The sequence below is a fragment of the Pongo abelii genome, chromosome 14, assembly GCF_028885655.2.
Source record: "Pongo abelii isolate AG06213 chromosome 14, NHGRI_mPonAbe1-v2.0_pri, whole genome shotgun sequence".
NCBI lineage: Eukaryota > Metazoa > Chordata > Mammalia > Primates > Hominidae > Pongo > Pongo abelii.
Window position 1 is genome coordinate 39,157,022 of NC_071999.2, and position 19,593 is coordinate 39,176,614.

At 38.3% G+C, this 19,593-nt stretch overlaps 1 long non-coding RNA gene across 1 annotated transcript in view; it reads left to right on the plus strand.

Moving 5' to 3' along the window:
• The window catches only part of LOC134759848 (uncharacterized), a 34,300-nt gene extending 18,249 nt beyond the window's left edge, over nucleotides 1-16,051 (plus strand). The window contains exons 2-3 of the long non-coding RNA XR_010136694.1: nucleotides 1,838-1,946; nucleotides 15,859-16,051. This is a non-coding gene — a long non-coding RNA (uncharacterized LOC134759848). The remainder of the gene's footprint in view (nucleotides 1-1,837; nucleotides 1,947-15,858) is intronic.
• The last annotated feature ends 3,542 nt before the right edge of the window (nucleotides 16,052-19,593 follow it).

Sequence of the window (19,593 nt, forward strand, 5' to 3'; positions counted from 1 at the left end):
CTTATTTTTCTATGTAAAAAAATCCAGAGGTAGGCTGTCCTGGTAGTGCCATCAAAGACCCAGGCTCCTCTCATTATTCTTACTATGGGGCTTTTCTCCTCTCATTGCTGTCACATGGCTTCTACATGGCCAATCTGCCTTGAGAAAAGCATTTCTATCCCATCCCAGAAGAGAAAGAACAAAAAGAATGTATGTTCCTGTGAAATATGCTCTCTTGAAAGGGCTTTCTCAGAAGGATCACAGTTTCACGAACATTTGATTGAACATAATTGTGTCACGGAGTTGCAAGGGATATTGGGAAACATCATATTTTAGCTGGGCACATTATCTTCTTGAAAATACTGTACGTGAGAAGAGGAGAATAAGTATTGATATTGATAGGCAACTAGTAGTGTTTCTCAATGAGCAGAACTTTGCTGTGACTATCTTAAAAGAAAGGCTTCTAGATTAGACAACCTGAGGCCAGGAGTTCGTGACTAGCCTGGCCAATATGGTGAAACTCTGTCTCTACTAAAAATACAAAAATTAGCCGGGCATGGTGGTGGGTGTCTGTAATCTCAGCTACTTGGGAGGCTGAGACAGGAGACTTGCTTGGACCCAGAAGGTGGAGGCTGCAATGAGCCAAGACCGTGCCATTGCACTCCAGCCTGGGCAATAGAGTGAGACTCTGTCTCAAAAAAAAAAAAAAAGGTTTCTAGATTAGACAATATATTATATTCTTGATGAGCCCAACAAAGTGTGAACACAGCCTGTCTCTCTCTCTCTCTGTTTATGTAAATGTATTAGGGTAATTGAGGATTGGGTGTATTTTTTAAGGTGCCTCATTACTACTATAGGTTTATTTCATTCTTAACAATGAACAAAAACAATTTATTTCCCTCCTTCTGCTATTCAGCTAAGTCTATACTAAAACTATACAGTTGTATTCTGAAATTGAATGAAGAATGTTTCATTTACTCCAATAAAGTTCATCATATGTATCCTGGTCCATCATTTCAATAATTTGGTTTTTTTTTTGAAACTTAATTTCATCATCCAACACATTCACTAGTCATCTAAAATGTGCATATCTGCAATTTTGATGAGTCTTTTATGACTCAATAAGGGAGGCATACATATAAGCCTATAATTGGGTGTAAGTGAGACAAGTATGTTAGGGAAGCTATGTACAGGGATAAGAGGAACTTTGGGGAACATGCATCTGGCTCACCTTGTAGATTCTAGAAGGTTCAAGAACTGCAGAGAAGGTGATATTGATGTTTATCAGTAAAGAGGAGATGAACTTCTCCAGAGAGATCATACTGAAAAAAGAAGAAATAGAATAAGAAAGGCCCAGAGGTGTGATCGACTGAGAATTACAAATGCTGTGACCTGGCAAGTCAAACATCCGGAGCAAGCAGCAGGAGGGGAAGCAAGAAGTGGTGAAAGTTTATCTGGGAAGTTTGAACTTTACTTCTGAGTGATAGTCTTTAGAGACAGGCACTAACAACAGAGATATATTTTGGAAAGATTTTTCCCATAACTGTCTTTAAAATTTACAACTACATTTTTATTCTCAACTACGGTTGAGTAGAAAATAGATGAGAGGAGATGATTCAAGCCCTTCCTTCTTCTGTACCATGTGATCCTATTTCCCTTCAGATGTAATGACCATATGTCTCATATTTTTCCAAGAATCTTTGAATTTCAAATAATCTATCTTGGGCTGCCCAAAGTATTCTCAGACTTGTCAGTCTATGTGTCCTGATTTTTTTTTTCCAGAAAAGTAGTCACTGGGCCTCAAATCACACAAGTATTGCAGTATCACATGAGTGGTTCTTTCTTCATGTTTTTTCAGGTCTCTCTAGGGAGTGAGCAGATCTGCAGTGTGAATTAGACAGCCAAAGAACACCATGCTTGCCATTCTTTGTATTTAATGACAACGAGAAATTCCGGTAATGAAAGGGGTAAGCAACAGCACAGCCTGTAAGCTTGTATTTTTAGCCTGTGTACAAGAGGCTCACAACCTTAATTTTCACAGCAACATAAATATTATGACTATAATTAACCATGAATATTTGATGAAGTTTGAGAGCATTATCTACACTTGCTTAATATCGCTGGATGTCATTCTAAATTCTGGATGTTTTTTAAGTATGGAAATAGTCTCTGTGTGCTGCCAAATTTCTAAACAAATGCCTGGTGGAAAATTACACCTTAGCCAGAATAATAACCCAAGTAAATAGGTAATAATGGGTTTGTATTTTGCACATTAGCTTGACATACAGCGTTAAAATGTCCCAGGACATTAAATACTGAGTTTTTATAAAGAGAATTGAAATAGGCATAATAGCCATGATTTATCCAAGAGACTGATGCATTACAGAAGAGTATTTTTTATATGTGAAAAAGAAATTTGTGCCCTGTTAGAATGCCAGGTATTCTCAAGCTGAAAATGCACTAATTTGTAGTAAGCAACTGAATACGTACAGAATCTGGGGATGCAAACCTTGGTGGTCCACTATGTGTCTAGGGCAACTTATAGCCAATCAGAAAGCAAGATGTGTGCTTACTGCAAAATTTTTCCTGATTTTGCTTTTTTGAAAATAAGAAAAAAGTCTTCTTCAAAATATGCATTTTCTTTATTTGCACATTTTGTGAGTTGCACTAAAAAGAGAATGGTCTCTAACAAAATGTGTTTTAAATTTTAAGGCCAAGTACAGCCATGTGCACTACCACAGGCTTTCTTAGTCCTCAGAGGCAATTTTCTTCTTTGTGTCCATTGATAAACTCCTAAGCCTGTTGGGTAAGATTTGATGCTTCCCATGATCCAGGCTCTGAGGATGTCTTAGATTGGCAGACACTGGTAGATATGGTGACTTAAAGATGGCTGCAGATTCTTTTCTAGTTTTCCCACTGAGCGGAAGAGCCCAATATTCCTCTATCTGAATCTGGTCTAACCTTTGAAATGCTTGATTAATAAAGTATGGAGGAAGTGAGGCTTATACTAGTTTCAATGCTAGCACTTAAGAGGATCAAAAGCTTCCACCTTGCTTTCTGGAACCACTGATTAAGCTGAAGCAATCTTTCTCCAAGGAATCCCAGGCCGCATGGAGAGGCCACATGTAGGTGCTCTTGTGAACAGGTGAAATTGCTCCAAGGGTCAGCATCAACTTCCAGCCATGTAAGTGAGTCCAGCGACCTTGGACATCCAGCCCAGTCAAGCCTTCAGCTGACTCTGCCCCAGCCACCGTCAGACAGACATGGCATAAAGAACACCAAGCAAGAACTGCTCTGCTGAGCCCAGGTTTTCCACAGAACCATGGGGATAATCACAAATTATCATTTGCACCATTAACTTGTGCAGCAAATTGTACTGTAGCTATAGATAACTAAAGCAGTAGGGGCAATGAAAATGTATCATAAATTTGAGAGATTTTTGCCTCCTTGTTTCCTGTTTCCCTCCCGTCTTCCCTTAGTCACAAGTGAATGGGAACATCTAGCACAAGTGTGGTCAGAGAACAAGCCTCAGATAAACACACCTGAAAGACATAGTAGAGAATTTAGAGACCGCTGACACCCATTGGTGCCTACAGCTTGTAGCACATAGTATTGTGAGATCCTGGGCTCTGGAGTCAGAGCTATCTTAGTTAAAACCTAGCACAAATCCCTACCAGCCATGTGTTCCTAGGCAATTTACATCATCTTTCTGTGTTCAGGTTTCCTCACCTAAACCATAACGGACAAAGTGTATGTAAATCTCTTTAGAATAACAGTGCTGACACATAAGAAGAGCTCAATAAACCTTAGTTATTATCATGGTAGTTGTTTTTGCTGTGATAGTGACAATGATACCTCAACACTCATAATTTATATTTCCTATGCCAATTTCTGGCCTTCTTTATGTCAGACTCTGGCTTCTTTGAATCAAATAACAAACACTTCATGTTATCTTGTGGCCTTTGATTCAATTTGATTATATCAGCGTTCGTATAAGGCTTTTTAAATATGTCATTTTGTACACAATATTTCAAATATATTTTATGTTTGTCGTTTTTATTTTTTAAGGGATTAAATACCAGAAAAATAAAATGCTTATAATGATAATACAGTAGAAATTTCAACTAAACTCTGCTTAATTACTTAATGAGATTAATCATCACTCTCTATGCTGACTGCAATTGTAATGACTGATGTAATATGACTGATGTTTAGGGCTGAGGCTGGCCTGTGCTATATCTAAAATTCTGCATATCAAGAATCAGTGGTGTTTGTTCACAAACCTATTTATGTCAATGTTCATTATCATTATAATTACATAATTTAATCAAATATTATGCAATTTGTAATCTGTGAGTGTTAAAAATAGTATTATTTGTATAACAAATAAATGGAATATTTTGAAAAGAATATAGACAAGTCACTAAAATAATATCAAATTAGGTGAAAGCGACACAACTGTAAAAAACTGGAAAGATAATCTAGAAGTATTTGGCATGCAGTTTCCTTCACAAGTATTTTTAAGTTCCGGCTGCTCTTTAAAGAAACAGAAACTGGAAATGGTTGGTGGCGGTGCAATATAGATATGATTTAGGAACAAAGTGAATTCATTCAACGAAAAGCCTTGGCTCTATACCAAAAGATTGGCAAGTTAATGTAGGTTTTCATTTCAAGCTATTTTTCACCACTTTAATCAACTGTGTTTATTAACAGACCAGTCCCTAATCCTAGTCGTGTCTGATAAATGGACTTACCAGTTGTATGCGGGTAAATGCTCAACAAGCAATTCTCTGAGGATGGGAAGGACACCTTGATTTGTAGTATTTACCAGCTCCCATGGTGTAAATATTCTCACTGTGGTTGATTTCAAGTTGTCATTGTGATGTCAATCAGGTCACATAATTCCTAAATATTTAACAGTGACTGTCTCAGGTTGGTACTATTCCAGAAGAGGAGTCATCAGGGGATACTGAGAGTAGCCCATGTTTAGAGTCAGTGTTCATTTGAGTTCAACTACCTGACCAGTTGTTCTTTAGTGAAGGGAACTCACAAAACCTAAAAGACGCACATGAAACATATGATTGTGGAAACATATTATCAAATGTCATAAAAATGATAAGTTAAAACCAAGCTATATAAAATTTCTATGATCCAGACACAGAGTAAATTTCCATTGAAATGTTGATCAAGATTCTGCTTGATACAAAATATAAGACCAGTATTCAACCTTCTTTAGCAACATTTTTCAGCATAAGAAAATGTATTCATTATTCTGGCAAAATGAGGGCTGGTATGTTTCCTAAATCTCACCTCTTATTAACTTTGGGAAGTTAATTTATATTGTGGATGTTAACATTCGATTTATTAGTTATATTTTAAATAATCATGTAATATTGTATGACACTTGGGGATTTTCTTATATTTTTAGAGTTACAGGTATGGAAACATCACTCATGAGAATATCTACTTTTTATATTCAACATTCATATATACATATTTTCAGGAATGAATTATGTACAAAAGTAAGAAATGGATTGTAACATTGTGAAAGGTCTCTTGTCTTTGAAGGATTAATTACTATACCCTTGGGTTCTGATTTAATAGAGTACAATGTTCTGATTTAATAGAGTACAATGATCAAGGAAAAGCAAAGAAGTTCCATAGAAAGAAAACTACTCCTATGAGTTTCTGCAAAGTCACACAGTACATTGTTAAGGGATACTGCTGACTCACCAGCCCCCTGCTTTCATTTATTCTTCTGTAAGCATATGCATTATCCAAGCTTGCAGGAGAAATGTCACTAAAGAATATTCTAACTATGTCACTCTATAAGAGTTTTAATATGAAAAGTCCTCAAGGCTAAATAAAGATGCTGGAGGTGGCACTATTTATCATGACATACTTCTGAAGCGTAGTGATATTGGGCTGCCTTACTGAACTCTAATGAACAACGTTCCCAGGGCAGGAGAGCTCAGGGATGACCGGAATCCATGGCTTAGCAATCACACTCTTCTTTTGCTAAACAGAAAGTGAGATTGTGCTCTTCTTCCATAGATAAGAAAACCCTCTCTCTACAACAGCCCTTACTCCCCTCTCCAGGCTCAAACCAAAGTGAAACAAGACCAGGAAGAAATGCTAGCACTGAAATACCTTTTAACATTCAAAGACCTTTTTGCCACTAACATACAAAGACTCTGTGTGGAGTGGAGGTGTTTCATCCATAGAATCATAGGGTTGATTGTTTTTTAGATGGTGAAGTGGAAATCTAGAGAGTTGGAGTGACTTGCTCCTTCAGGAGTGCCATGTTCAGTGGCAAGGTGTCTTGATACTTAGTGTAGTACTTGCTTCTACTTTTTTATTCCAGTGGAAGAGATGCCCACTTAGGTGAACTACCTGGGACTTATTTTCTTCTCTCTTTTATGTTTTCATGGAATAAGGGTTCTGCCACCCCAAGATACAATTAACACTCAGAGAGGCTTCAACTTATACAAGTTCACTCAGATTGTCAGTAGCAGAGTTGAGATTTCAACCTAGGTTTACTTGATTTCAAAGTCTATGGACTTTCAACTACACCTATTATCTCTAAGAATAACAGTTGTCCTGGTGACCTACCTGCAAGCATCTCAGGGTGGGATGGCAGTCATGGTGATGTACAGGCACTGCCCACTTTTCTCCAGCATGTGTACAGGCCTTACCTTTCTTTCCAGGTCTCCCTGAGTTATGCCTCACTTCACTAAAGCAAAAACTACACTTCTTTCTCCACCTGGGTAAGTTTTCAATGGCCCTGCACAGAAGTTTAAGGTTTGAAATTCCATCTTTATTCTCTGCCACATGTTTTAGTCTGTTCTCAGGCTGCTAATAAAGATATACCTGAGACTGGGTAATTTATAAAGGAAAGAGGTTTAATTGATTCCCATTTTCACATGGCTGGGGAGGCCTCACAATCATTGTGGATGGCGAAGCAGGAGCAAAGTCATGTCTTACTGGCAGCAGGCAAGAGGGCGTGTGCAGGGGTCCTCCCACGTATAAAGCCATCAGATCCCATGAGACTTATTCACTATCACGAAAACAGTATGTGGGAAACCACCCCCATGATTCACTTATCTCCCACCAGGTCCCTCCCATGACACGTGGGAATTATGGGAGCTACAACTCAAGATGAGATTTGGTTGGGGACACAGCCAAACCATATCACCACAGCTTGGGAAGGAGGCAAGCATATGGCTGGGCCATGGTCTGAGAACAAAGATTCTTGCCTTCACCCCAGATCTACTGAGGATTTCCTGCATATCATGCCATGGATATTGCCTTTGGTTATAATCTAGAGAATTTTTCTCATCACTTTACATATGTAAAATTACAGCCCAAGTTAGGAAATCAGTATGTGAGTCTAGAGAAATGTATTTTTGAAATACGTAAAATATTTCCCAAATATTTGGAAATCATTCCAGTGTTTTTTTTACCAGTTTATTTCTCTGAAATTCTTCAGAAATAAATAGGAAGAATGTATTAAGCATGCTTCAGAAAAATAAATAAGGAAAATCAAAAGGTTTAGTGACTTCTAATACAACATGGCCAAGAGGGTGCAGGGGGCACAAGCTAGGCCCTTCCATTAATTGTATCCTGTGTAGCATTCACTGAAACACCCAAAGGCTTTCTATTATAACAGTAAAAAGGATGCATTCGGTTAGAGTTAACTATGTTCTAACTAAACAGGATTTCTAGCTTGGAAACTAAGCAAGAATTCTTGATCAGTTTGGAGTTTTAATCAGGCCTTCCAGTATTAGGAGTAGATTCTGATGGAGGTAGCAGGAAGTTGTCCTACATCAATGGCTGAAGAATGCTTCTTGATGTGTGTGTGTGTGTGTGTGTGTGTGTGTGTGTGTGTGTGTGTGTGTGTGTGTGTGTGTGTGTGTGTGTCTAACAGGAGAGAGAGGAAAAGGGAGGTGAACGGTTACAACGGGCTTGGCATCTCCCCAGATCCTGCCTCCTGTCCTGTTCCCTGTCCTTGGCCCATGTCCATTTTGTGCTGGAAGCACAGGCGCAGGACAATGGCTCCCCTAATCAAGATGGGGAGGGAATCAGAGCCCTCAACATGATTTGTGGAAAGGGGATAGGTACAGAGAGAGTAATGGATGGAATGTTTTTCTAGGTTTCCCTACAAATTTTAAGAAACAATGGATACTGATTAATAATAAAACACACAAAAAAACTAATAATAAAACACAAATTACTGGCTTCATTTTTCTTTTTTTCAGCTTCTATTAGCAAAATTGTTTGCATTGAGGTGCACATGAGAAATACCCAAACTGTTTGCCTACCGTGAGTCCTCTTGGGACTCGCTGGCCTCCTGAATGTATTTCTTATGTTTCCCAGGAGGCCAATGATTTGCACAACACATCCTTCCCCAGACTCCAAAGCCAAACATTGACATATTCCAGCAATCAGCTCACATTGCCTCCATCCAGGAAGCTTTCTTTGTGCACTGAAGTTGAAGAATCGCTGAGTGCCCTCAGATAAACTTAACACTATTCATCTTTCTCAGTTTAAGATGTGTACTGTGGAACGGAAGTGTTTTGTTAATGCTTAGCATGACATGAAAGCTGTTTCTGCATTTTCCCATAGTACATTTCTACTGTCTTTAGCTCAGCATCTTTATGCGATGGGGAGAGATCCCACACAATGCACAGATGGAGTGGGAATGGAGGCAAATTTCTATGGGGCTCAAAACTCATTCTGCCATATGCTGTTCTCTCTCCTTCCAAATTCTGTTGAGCGCACCACCACTGGTTGGCACAGAGTGACAAAGGTGGAGAGGCTTTAATCAGTTGAGTCTTCCATTTCTAGCCATTTCAATAACTTCTTTAGGTAAAAAGGCCAGTGTCAATTCGAGTTATTTATATGAATAAAAATCCTGTTTCTCTTCTCTGTAAATTAATTGTTCCAGGAATTCTGTGTGATCCCGAAAATGTAAGCATTTAGAATTAGCCTGTTTTATGTAATACAGAAATGATTTTAAAAGGCTGACAAATTAAGATATAGTTTTATTAGCTGTCAGTCAGTCTTTCTTTCCTAGAATGTTCCAGTGAGAAATGATATTCTTTATGTCTCTGCACAACTTAAATTACAGGCCTGCTTATTTTTTATTTTCAACATAAATAAAATTTATTATTATCAGAGCAGTAGTGAATCCCAGCTTTAGTACTTATCAGACTTGTATAGAGAGAAAGAATTTTGTTCTTATGCTTTCTGGGAGCTTTTTGAAACCTTTTATTCCAGCTATGATTTTTTTTGTTCCTTTTTTATTTCCTTCTATGATTTTTCTTTCATAAGTTGTGTGATAATGTAACAAAATTACCATTAAACTCCAAATTCCTATATTCATATCCATATATTCTCCATATATGCCCCATATTCATTGCTCTACTTTGATAGTTTCTTTCAGATAAATTATATGTTGATGAGTTTTCAAGGGATTGACTTTTAAGTTTCAAAGGGGATCCCACTCCTGTCAAACTAACAAGTTAAAATAACATTGTTATGGGCCTCTGATACCCAAAAGACTTTTCTAGGCATGAGAGAAAACTAATTAAAATAACTTTTACCAGATGTTTTCAGCTTTGTCACCATTACCTGAGTTCATAGCCATGCGGCCAAGTATAGTGACTAGTAGTCTCTTAGTCTGTTTTCTGCGGCTATAATAGAATACCACAGACTGGGTAATTTATAAAGATCAGAAGTGTATTTGGCATATGGCTCTGGAGACTGTGAAGTCCAAGAGCATAATGCCAACACCTGGCCAGGGTCATCCCACTGTGGAAGGCATCACAAGGCAAGCAAGCTTGAGACATAGGCAGAAAATGGCATCAAACTCATCCTTTTATCAAGGGTCCACTCCTACGGTAACTAGCCCAGTATGGCAATGATGTCTTTAATTACTCCATGAGAATGGAGCTCTTATGACCTAATCATTTCTTAAAGGCCTTATCTCCTAATACTGTTATAATGGCAAGTAAATTTCCAACACATGAGCTTTTGGGGAACACATTTAAACCATGGGAAGTCCCATGGACTAAGAGTGGACCAAGAGGTATTTTTGTGGGAAGAGGTAGTTGTTCTTCCCACAGACTACAAAGTCTACTTTGAGAGATAAGTGAGGAATCCCAGATGATCTTAATTTATAGTATCTAAAAAACAATTATCTGAAGCTTAGAAGCAAAAGAAATCACCATATGTTCTTTCTGGGCTTGATTTTCTATTGTTGGATTATTTTACACCTCGTAGAAACAAGAGTCAACTGATAGATTTTTGTCCAGTAGAAATATAACTAATTTCTGTTCAAATATTCCCAAAAGTATGTTTATTGCTCTCTGAGACTTTAATCAGTTTTGTATCAAACATAGCAGTAAAGTTACCTTAGAAATTCTAGCTTTTACAATGCTTTTGGACTGGATTTTACATTGTATTGGTTCTCTCTTTATTTTTAAATTTAATTTAATTTTTTGAAACAGGGTCTTGCTCTGACACCAGGCTGGAGTGCAGTAGCGCAATCACCAATCACAGCTTACTGCAGACTGGACCACCTGGGCTCAAGCAATCCTCTCACTTCAGCCTCCAGAGTAGCTGGGACTACAGGCACACACTACCATGCCTGGCTAATTTTTAAATATTTTGTAAATGGGGGTCTCTTTATGTTGCCCAGGCCCATCTCAAACTCCTGGGGGCAAGTGATCCTCCCATTTAGGCCTCTCAAAGTGCTGGGATTACAAATGTAAGGAACCACGCCTGGCCCTTGGTCCTCTCTTTAATGTGTTAAAGAATATATTTGACACATGTTTACTTTATATCTGTATGAAAGTCATGATGTTACCTTTTTGAAACTTATGCTTTAATAATTATGTCACCTCATTATGGATTCAACATTTATTTATTTGTTTTGGCATTTCCCAAACCTACTCATATTTCTTTGTTTGGTCTGTTTTCTAAATTCATGTTTTACTTCTGTAAACTTTGTATATTTTATTTATTTCTGCATTATCTCCTTAAAGTTTAAAGGAATGCTTCAAAATTCTGTTTTTCCGGTATTATGCTATTGAATTCAGATCATGTACCACACCATACTCAACCTTTAATGTCAGAAAAGTTTTAATTTTTTTTTTTTTTACATTTGACCCCCTTAGGAACCACCTCTTTCTCTTGACTGCTTTTCACTAGATCTTCTCTAGGTTTCTTATTTCTTTCTGGAAGGTAGGTGAAGAGAATCTTTTTTTTCTGGGCATGGCCAAGAACAAAATTACCACAGAGGAAAAAAAAAGGAAGAATCATTATGCTGTCTAGGTACTTTAACACACTTAACTTTATCAAATCTTCACAGTACCCTGATGGGCTCTGTGAAGTATTACCATTCACAGATGAAATAATTGAGATCACGAAGGGCTAAGTGACTTGCTTGGTCCCGTATATCTGGTGAGTGGTAGAACCTAAATCCAATCCTAGTTCCTTCCCAAGACTATGTGCTTTCTGTTACTCAATATCACTTGAACTCATTCTACATTCACATTGTGATTAACCTGCTATAGACACTACAGGATGATGAGCCCCTGTGTAGACTGAACACGGTGCTGAACATTGATACCCTGTGCCAAAGTTGCATATGGTGCAGGATCGTACTTTCAAGCTTAACAGTCTTTGGGACACAGCAAGCTTTGCCTTTCTTTTTTTCTTGTTTTCATTTTGACACTCTTTGATGAGTACCTAGCTTTTACTCTTACATTCATGGGCTGGAGTATTGTAGCAGAAGGAAGGACCTGTGCAGTGGCAGGTAATTGGACATTGGTAGATGTGGACATTGAAACCAGGTTGTCCCAACAAATGGGCTGGTTTGGACGTGAGAAAGGTATTGAAAAAAAGAGGGAAGTGAGCCAGGCTTGTTAAATATAGCAAGATTTATGAAACAGCAACCCAAAATAACACCATTTGTAGCCATTATTCACATATGCCCTTAATTTGTCAATCTCATTGGATTTTTATGACATTCTAATTTCCCTTTTGTTTCTCTTTTATATGAAGCAATCTTTACTTGCTGAAAGAGCCTCTGCAGACTTAAATAGTGATCAATTAGTTGGGTCCACCTTCAGCACCACCTATAGTAAAAGAGATCACCCTACTCTTCCTCAGTTCCATCCAAATAGAATTATAAAATTGTAGAATTTAAAAAATGAGGTAATTAAATTAAAGGATGCAAAGAATGAAAAATATTTTATATGGTTTAGTAGCTGTGTTTTTAAGGAATTCAAATGAAATTTTAAAATCAAATGTCTTTTAACATTCACGTATTTTGTCTCTCAACTCAATTTTTTTTTTATTGGCTTAAAAAAAGATTTCTGTGCTAAGGACAGTGAAGTATAGATAATGTGCAAATTTCCTTTCAGGAAATGTGAATGGATGAAGATATGTTTCTAATTTTCAGAACAAATGAGCTTCATTTTCAAGAATTTTAGTTGTTACTAACCCTGCAACTTTGCTTAGAGAAGATATTCAGGGCAAAACATTTCTATGAGATTCATGAGGAAAATGATGAATCATTTCAATTCCAACGTGGAAATTATTTTTCTCTAGCTTTACTCGTACTGCATAGAGAACTTTACACCTGCTGCACAATATATTTTATCTTGTGTTTAAGAGAATAGAAAAGATGCTGCTATTTATTTCCCCAAATACTACTTTGCATCTGCATTCCCCTCCCTAACAGAATTTCAGCCCAGCCTGAAATGAAGGTCACGTCAAGTACCAAAGCTATTTCAATTCCAGAGATGGATAATCACATCGGCTATTCCAGTTATAAAAAAGTGTTGCATGAAGTCATGCACTCACATCTTGTACTAGAGAGAGAGCCTACTAGTTGCCATCAGGTATTTAGGAGATATTTTATTGCTATCTTAAGAGGATTAATATCTTAAGATTTTGCTATCTCAAAATCTTCAGCTCATTAGTAAAAATATGATGATGTTAAGTGATTTAGCACTAATGAAAAACAAGACTTCCTGTAAAAGACATGGGAAATTATTTGATCCTGATCCTTGAAACTGGGTAAAATCGAAAGTTTTTAACTTGAACAATGAGTACATGGTGCAATTAGCCATTAATCTTTTGTTTTCATGTAGATTCATTCACCCAGTTTACCAGAACAATCAAATCCTAAGCAGGCTTAATTTAATTAATGCCCAAAGACATTTAGTAAATACCTATCTCATCCAACAGGTGCTCTCGTGACATAAAGAACATAATTCAGCACCCTTCTTGGGGCCCACCACGACCTAGGTGTCTGGTGCCTGCTAAATTTTGTCTTTGTCTTTCTCACTTGATCTGTTCCAGCTACATCATTTCTGTCCTTAAAAACCCCAATATTTTTTCCCACCTCAAGATATTCATATTGCCTTTTCTTTGTCTGAAACACTCTTTTTGAGGCTGACATTTTCTTATCATTTAAGATTCGTCTTGAAACTCAACTCTAGAGCTCATGGCCAATGGAACTGGATCCTCCCAAACTCACCCACAGTCATCCTTTATTTTTTTCCTCTGTTTTATTTTCTTCTTATGAGTTGCCACTATTTAAAATAGTCTAGTTTACTTACTTATATATTGCTTATTTCCAAGGTGGAACAAAAATTGCAGAGAAAGGAGGAATCTCATGTGTCTGGTTTACATCAGCATCTAGGACTATGTCTCACACTATGCACTCAAAAAGACATAGGAAAACATAATTGGGAGCTTATAAATTTAGAATAAGAGAGATAAAATATATATTTATTCTATAAAGTAGAAGTAGAAAGTCCTTCAAGAGACTGGAAATGCTAGCAGCAATTCCCATGAGGGAAGACTAGTTTCCAACTGCAGAATCAGATGGCTTTATCAAAAAAGGTATTATTATTTCAACTGTGCGATGAAATGGGTACATTTTTACATAAAGATAGAAAGGAAAGGTGGTCTAAGTCTTTTCAGAGACACCAAGGTTACAGGAAAGCCCTGAGGAAAGGCTGAGAAGAGACAATAACTGAGGTTTGCTTAAGTGGGTAGATGACTTCAGGTGGAATCAGAAATGTTTCATATTCTGGCTCCAACATGCTATATCTGAATTACTGTCATGGGATGAATTATGTCTCCCTCCCCCAATTCATATGTTGAAGTCCTAACCCCCAGGACCTCAGTAAATGACTGTATTTGGAGACAGGCCCTTTAAAAGGGTGTTTAAGTTAAAAAGGGGCTGTTAGGGTGGGTCCCAATCTGATCTGACTGGTGTCATCACAAGAAGAGGAGATCAGGACACACAGAGAGAGGCACCAGAATGCACAGGAACAGAGAGAAAACCATGTAAGGACTCAAGGGAAAAGGCACCTATCTACAAGCCAAGGAAATGGGCCTCAGAGAAACCCACCCCACCAACACCTTGATCTTAGACTTTCAGCCTCCAGAACTGTGAGAAAATAGCTCTTCGTTGTTGTTTAAGCCACCCAATGCAGTAACACAGTTACCTTGAAAATTTTAACCTATATTTGTTTTCTCATCTGCAAAGTATTGATAACATCACAAGTTAGTAAAAGAATCAAATGAGGCAAGAGTCATTAAAGTTCTAAAACTGAAATAAATGTAAGACTAGAAGGCATCTTAAAAATAGTCACAGTGGTTGATTTTAATTTCTCTTGCCTCTTTCTCCTGGCTTCAATAGCAGTAAGAACTCTGGGATTGGTCCTGTTTAATGCCTGGGTAACACAGCTCACCATCCCAAGCCTTTTCCTGGAAGGAGATCTCATGTCTGTGTTAGAGAAAGGGCTGGAGGGAGTAGTCAGGGTAGAAGTCAGAAGTAGAAACAAACTCACTTGTCTATGCTACTCTTTGTTTCTGCTCACATGTCTTCCATATGTGTCACCCTCAACGGTGAATAACACTGCAATGATGATACAGTATTGCATTTCTGTCTGTCCTTCTCTCTAGACTAGAGCTTCTTAAGGATCAACTCTCTATATCCCCAGCATCCATGCTTGGATCAAGGTTGGCACTCACATGAGTCACTGAAATATTTGCTTTGTACTCTCTATTTATTGTAAGAGGAAGCATGCTCTAGTTAAAAGCTTAGAGTCAAACAATCCTGAGTTTGAGCCCAGAATACACACTTTTTCACCTCTACGACCTTGAGTACTTGCAGATCCTATTGGAGATCTAGTTTTCACCCTTGGTAATTCAAGATGGCGATAACCACCTCATCATTAGCTTTAAAGATTAAAGTAGATAATATATGTAAAGCATCTGGTACAGCCCTAGTATCTAGTCAATGTTGAATATTGCATTTTATTATTGTTGCTTTCAGTATTATTCCTGTTTACTCATTTTATACCAATGTGATCTGCTTACATGTCAGATCTTTGAGAAAAAGGTCTATATAATTTTATTTTATCTCTACTATACCATGTGTAATCAGCACTTTTCATTGATTAGTTGATTTTTTAATCTAGCAAGATTGTAATGAGATTAATGAGAGCTCATTTCTCCCTGTAAATAAATCTATAGGTAATCAGGAGCTCAGTGTCCGTTTGGTAAAAAAGCTTTCCTTGATCAAAGTCACTGATCAGAATTATAATGACAACCCATGCTTCTGTTTCTCTTTTGTTTCTTTGATTACTTATATGTAAATTGAGTGAACTAAGCCAGACAACCAGATCACAGTGAATTTTATTTAATTACGTGCAACTTGTTCACTTATACATTTTCCTCTGTTGAGACAATCCAGAAGCTGCTCAGGATACTTATTTGCTTATTCCTCTAATTAAGCAAAGCTATCTATAGCCTAGAATGCTAATCTAAAACTGCATTTTGTTTCTGCAGCAATGACCTCTGTCCAACCCCACAGCACATTCCGGCATTTGCATTGTGCCGTGGACACCGCTGCATTGTGCATGCTCCAGGCTGTGTTTGTGGACAGTCACGTCGCCGCGGAAGTCCAGCTCATTTGGCATCCTTGCCAGGCACTTGTGGGGCTGCCTGAAGAGAAAAATATCTGAAAGCAGGCAGTGACGAAGCTAAAGAAGAGACTCAGGAGTGGAGGGGCGGAAGGGGGCTGTGGGGGTGGATGTACGGTACCAGGCATATCTGAGTCCCTGGAAGGACAGGCTCCTGCGTCATAATTCTGCTTCTGATGGGAAGCCTTCGCAGTGACAAACCTGGGCCTTCTGGCTCTCCATATGTCTTAGACCACACTTCGAAACAGGTTATTGCAGTAATGGCCCCCGATTTGTCCACATCTCCCCGTATCCACACCCTTAGGTAATCCTTTCCACACTGACTCGGAGCTGGGATGGTAGCAAATACGATTCAAGCAGAGATTTGAAAAGGGCTTGTGGGTTGGGGCTTACTTACTTGTTTCTCTTGGAACTCCGTGACTCTCATGTGAATAAGCCTGGAATAAACTCCTCTAAAATGAGAGACCACATAGAGAGGCCCTTATCATCCCAGCCATCCCATCTGAAGCCTTCATAAACCAGCCAGCTCTAGACAACTCATCAGTCTCAGCAATAAACCCAGTTAGGAACAGCCAGGCCAGGCCCAGAGCAGAAGAATTGCCCAGTTGAGTTCAGCTCCAAGGTACTGAGCTACACACTTGTGTGCTGAATAAATGACATGGTGCGTTACAAGGCAAGAGATAACTGATAAATGCCTTAATACTCGGCTTGTCTATCCATTTCAGAAATAATTCCAATTCAATCTTTCATGAATGTTTTCACAGTTTATTTGCAAAATTCTGCTCTAAAAATTATAAAGGGGTGAAAATATAAGGCAACTTAGTATACTATCACCATTTGAGAAGGGTATTTTCTAAAGCAGTCTCTCCTAGTAACTTTCAGAGGTATTTGTGAGGTGAAATGAGAGTGGGGAAGAGACTTCTAAAATCACATTGCTAAAAGAAAGTGGCATCGCTTAGCAGCAACATTTCAAAACCAGAGAATCTTCAAATATTCTAGCTTATCCACATATTTGTGTATCACAAATATGATATGATGGACATTTTCACTGTTGCAGGAAAATCAGCCCTGACTCTCTTATCTCGTACTTAAATATAATTCTTAATGGACCTACATTTCAAACTTCTGGATCCCTTCTCAAGTTCCAAGTGCCTTAAGTTTGAGTTGACGTGGCGAGTGTGGGAGAAAGTAAGAAACTTTAAATACTTGCAGTTTACACTTTGGAAGTTTCCAAAATTCAACTCATTCATTTTTTTTTTCCAGCAAATATTTTATTGAGTGTCTGGTCACCAGCTTGTGTGCTGCTCTGAAAACCTGCTGTAACTGCACAAAGGTGGCAGAGCACCTTGCTCTAAATCCCCATGGCTTTCCTGGGAAACTGTACACTACTACTGCAGATATCTTCACAATGTGGTCTTCCTCTCTTCCCAGCCACCCCCACCATGCAGCTACCTGAAATAAGGGCACATTACATATTTTCTGATGGTCTTTCCTCTGTAGAGAAATGTAGATCCTGGATAAAGACCCTTGGCAAGGACCTTTTTCCTCTGCCTGATATTTGTATTCAAGCAAAATAATGATAGTAAGAGTAAGCATTTAGAAAGTGTTGACTATGTAGCCTAGCACTGCTCCAACACTTTACATTTATTAATAGACGACTGAGGCTAGCTTTGATCAATAAAATCACGTGAGTAGGCACATTTTCCACTCAGTGGTACAAGAAGGAGACCCTATGGCATCGCATGACTGTCCATGGAGTTACCAGAGAGGTGATAACTGATGCTGTGAACTCCTGGTTTCCAGGAAACTGCTCTAAGCTTGTCTCTAAGGTATCTAAACAAATATTTTATTATCTTCTGGGAATTCTGATCCTGCAACCTAAATCAAAGATCCCAAAACCTAAATCAAATTTTTGTGGCCTTCAAAGCTTAATATGAGAATTACTGGTGATGTTTTTCTTCCCCCATAATATGACATTAGGAGCTTAGTAATGCATATCTATAAGTGAGTTGACATTTACACTTGTTATTTGTTGGGAGGGGTGAATATGCTTCATAATTTATATGTATCAAATATCTTCATTTGTGTAGATCAAAGAGTTACTAATAAAAATGCTAAGAGAAGCTGGACATGGTGACTCATGCTTGTAATCCCAGCACTTTGGAGGGCCGAGGTAGGAGGATTGCTTGAGCCTGAGAGTTCAATTCCAAACTGGGCAAGACAGTAAGACCCCATCTCTACAAAAAATTAAAAAATTAGCCAGATGTGGTGGCACGTGTCTATAGTCCCAGCTACTTGGGAGGCTGAGGTGGGAGGATCACCTGAGCCAAAGAAGTCCAGGCTACAATGAGCTAGTGAGCTGTGGTGACACAATTGCACTTCAGCCTGGGTGACAGACCAAGAACCTGACTCAAAAAATTAAAAAAAAAAAAATACCAAGAGAGCCATATAGGTCTAGGAGACATGACTTCAAACTTTCCTCACTTTCTCATTTGAGGGCAAAGCCACAAGGGCATCAAAAATTTTCCTCCCTGTGATGGTTAATTTTCTGTGTCAACTTGATTGGGCTAAAGGATGCCCAGATATTTGGTCAAACATTATTCTGAATGTATTTGTGAGGGTATTTTGAATGAGATTAATATTTGAGTCAATAGACTGAGTCATGCTGATTGGCCTCCTTAATGTAGATGGGTGGGGCTTATTCAATTAGTTTAAGGCTTGAAAATAACAAAAGGTTGAGTAAGAGAAAACTCCCACCTGACTTTGTGAGCTAGGACATTATTTTTTTCCTACTTTTGGATTGGACTGAGATATTGGCTCTTCTTCAGTTGCAAGGCTGCTGGCTTTGAGACTGGAACTACACTATCAGCTCTCCTGGGTCTCCAGCTTGCTAACTACACATCTTGGGACTTCTCAGCCTCTATAGTCATGTGAGCCAATTCTTTAAAATACATTTCTCCTTACATATACACACACATGTAAAATTGGCTGTTATTTCTGTTTCTCTAAAGAACTCTGAATAGTGAATTCCCCTTTCTCCTGTTCCTGAGAGGAATCAGATGTCTGAACTTTCCTCACTTCTTCCCTATATCTGCAAGTGTTCTGTTGTTCACATTTCTTTTTGCCTACTGCCTTTGACAACTCATTTTGAACTTCCCCCTGCAGCCCACCTAGCCCTCATGTACATAGGGAAGCTCAGAGCCATACACCCAGGCCTGCTTCTCCTTCATCTCTGATGATTACAGCCTGGCTATAGCCTACAGTCTTGCTGAACCAGGAGGGAAGGTTTAAAGCTACAGCAGTGACTGAAAGGCTACAACAAAATTAGAACCAGACTCCATGGAACAGGGGCAGAGCCCAGACAGTAATTCTGGTACATGTGCAGCAATGTCTCTATGTCTCAGAAAAGGAAACCAAAGAAGCCTCTGAGCCATTTACCAATTCTTCTAGCAAAATCCTTTATTCACAGTTATTCGTATATGGCATTGTATCTTAGCCTGTGTCAGATTCTGAATAGGTGAAATTAAGATATATCATATACATTATGATATATAATATATATATCATGATATATATAGTATATATGAACTATATATATAAA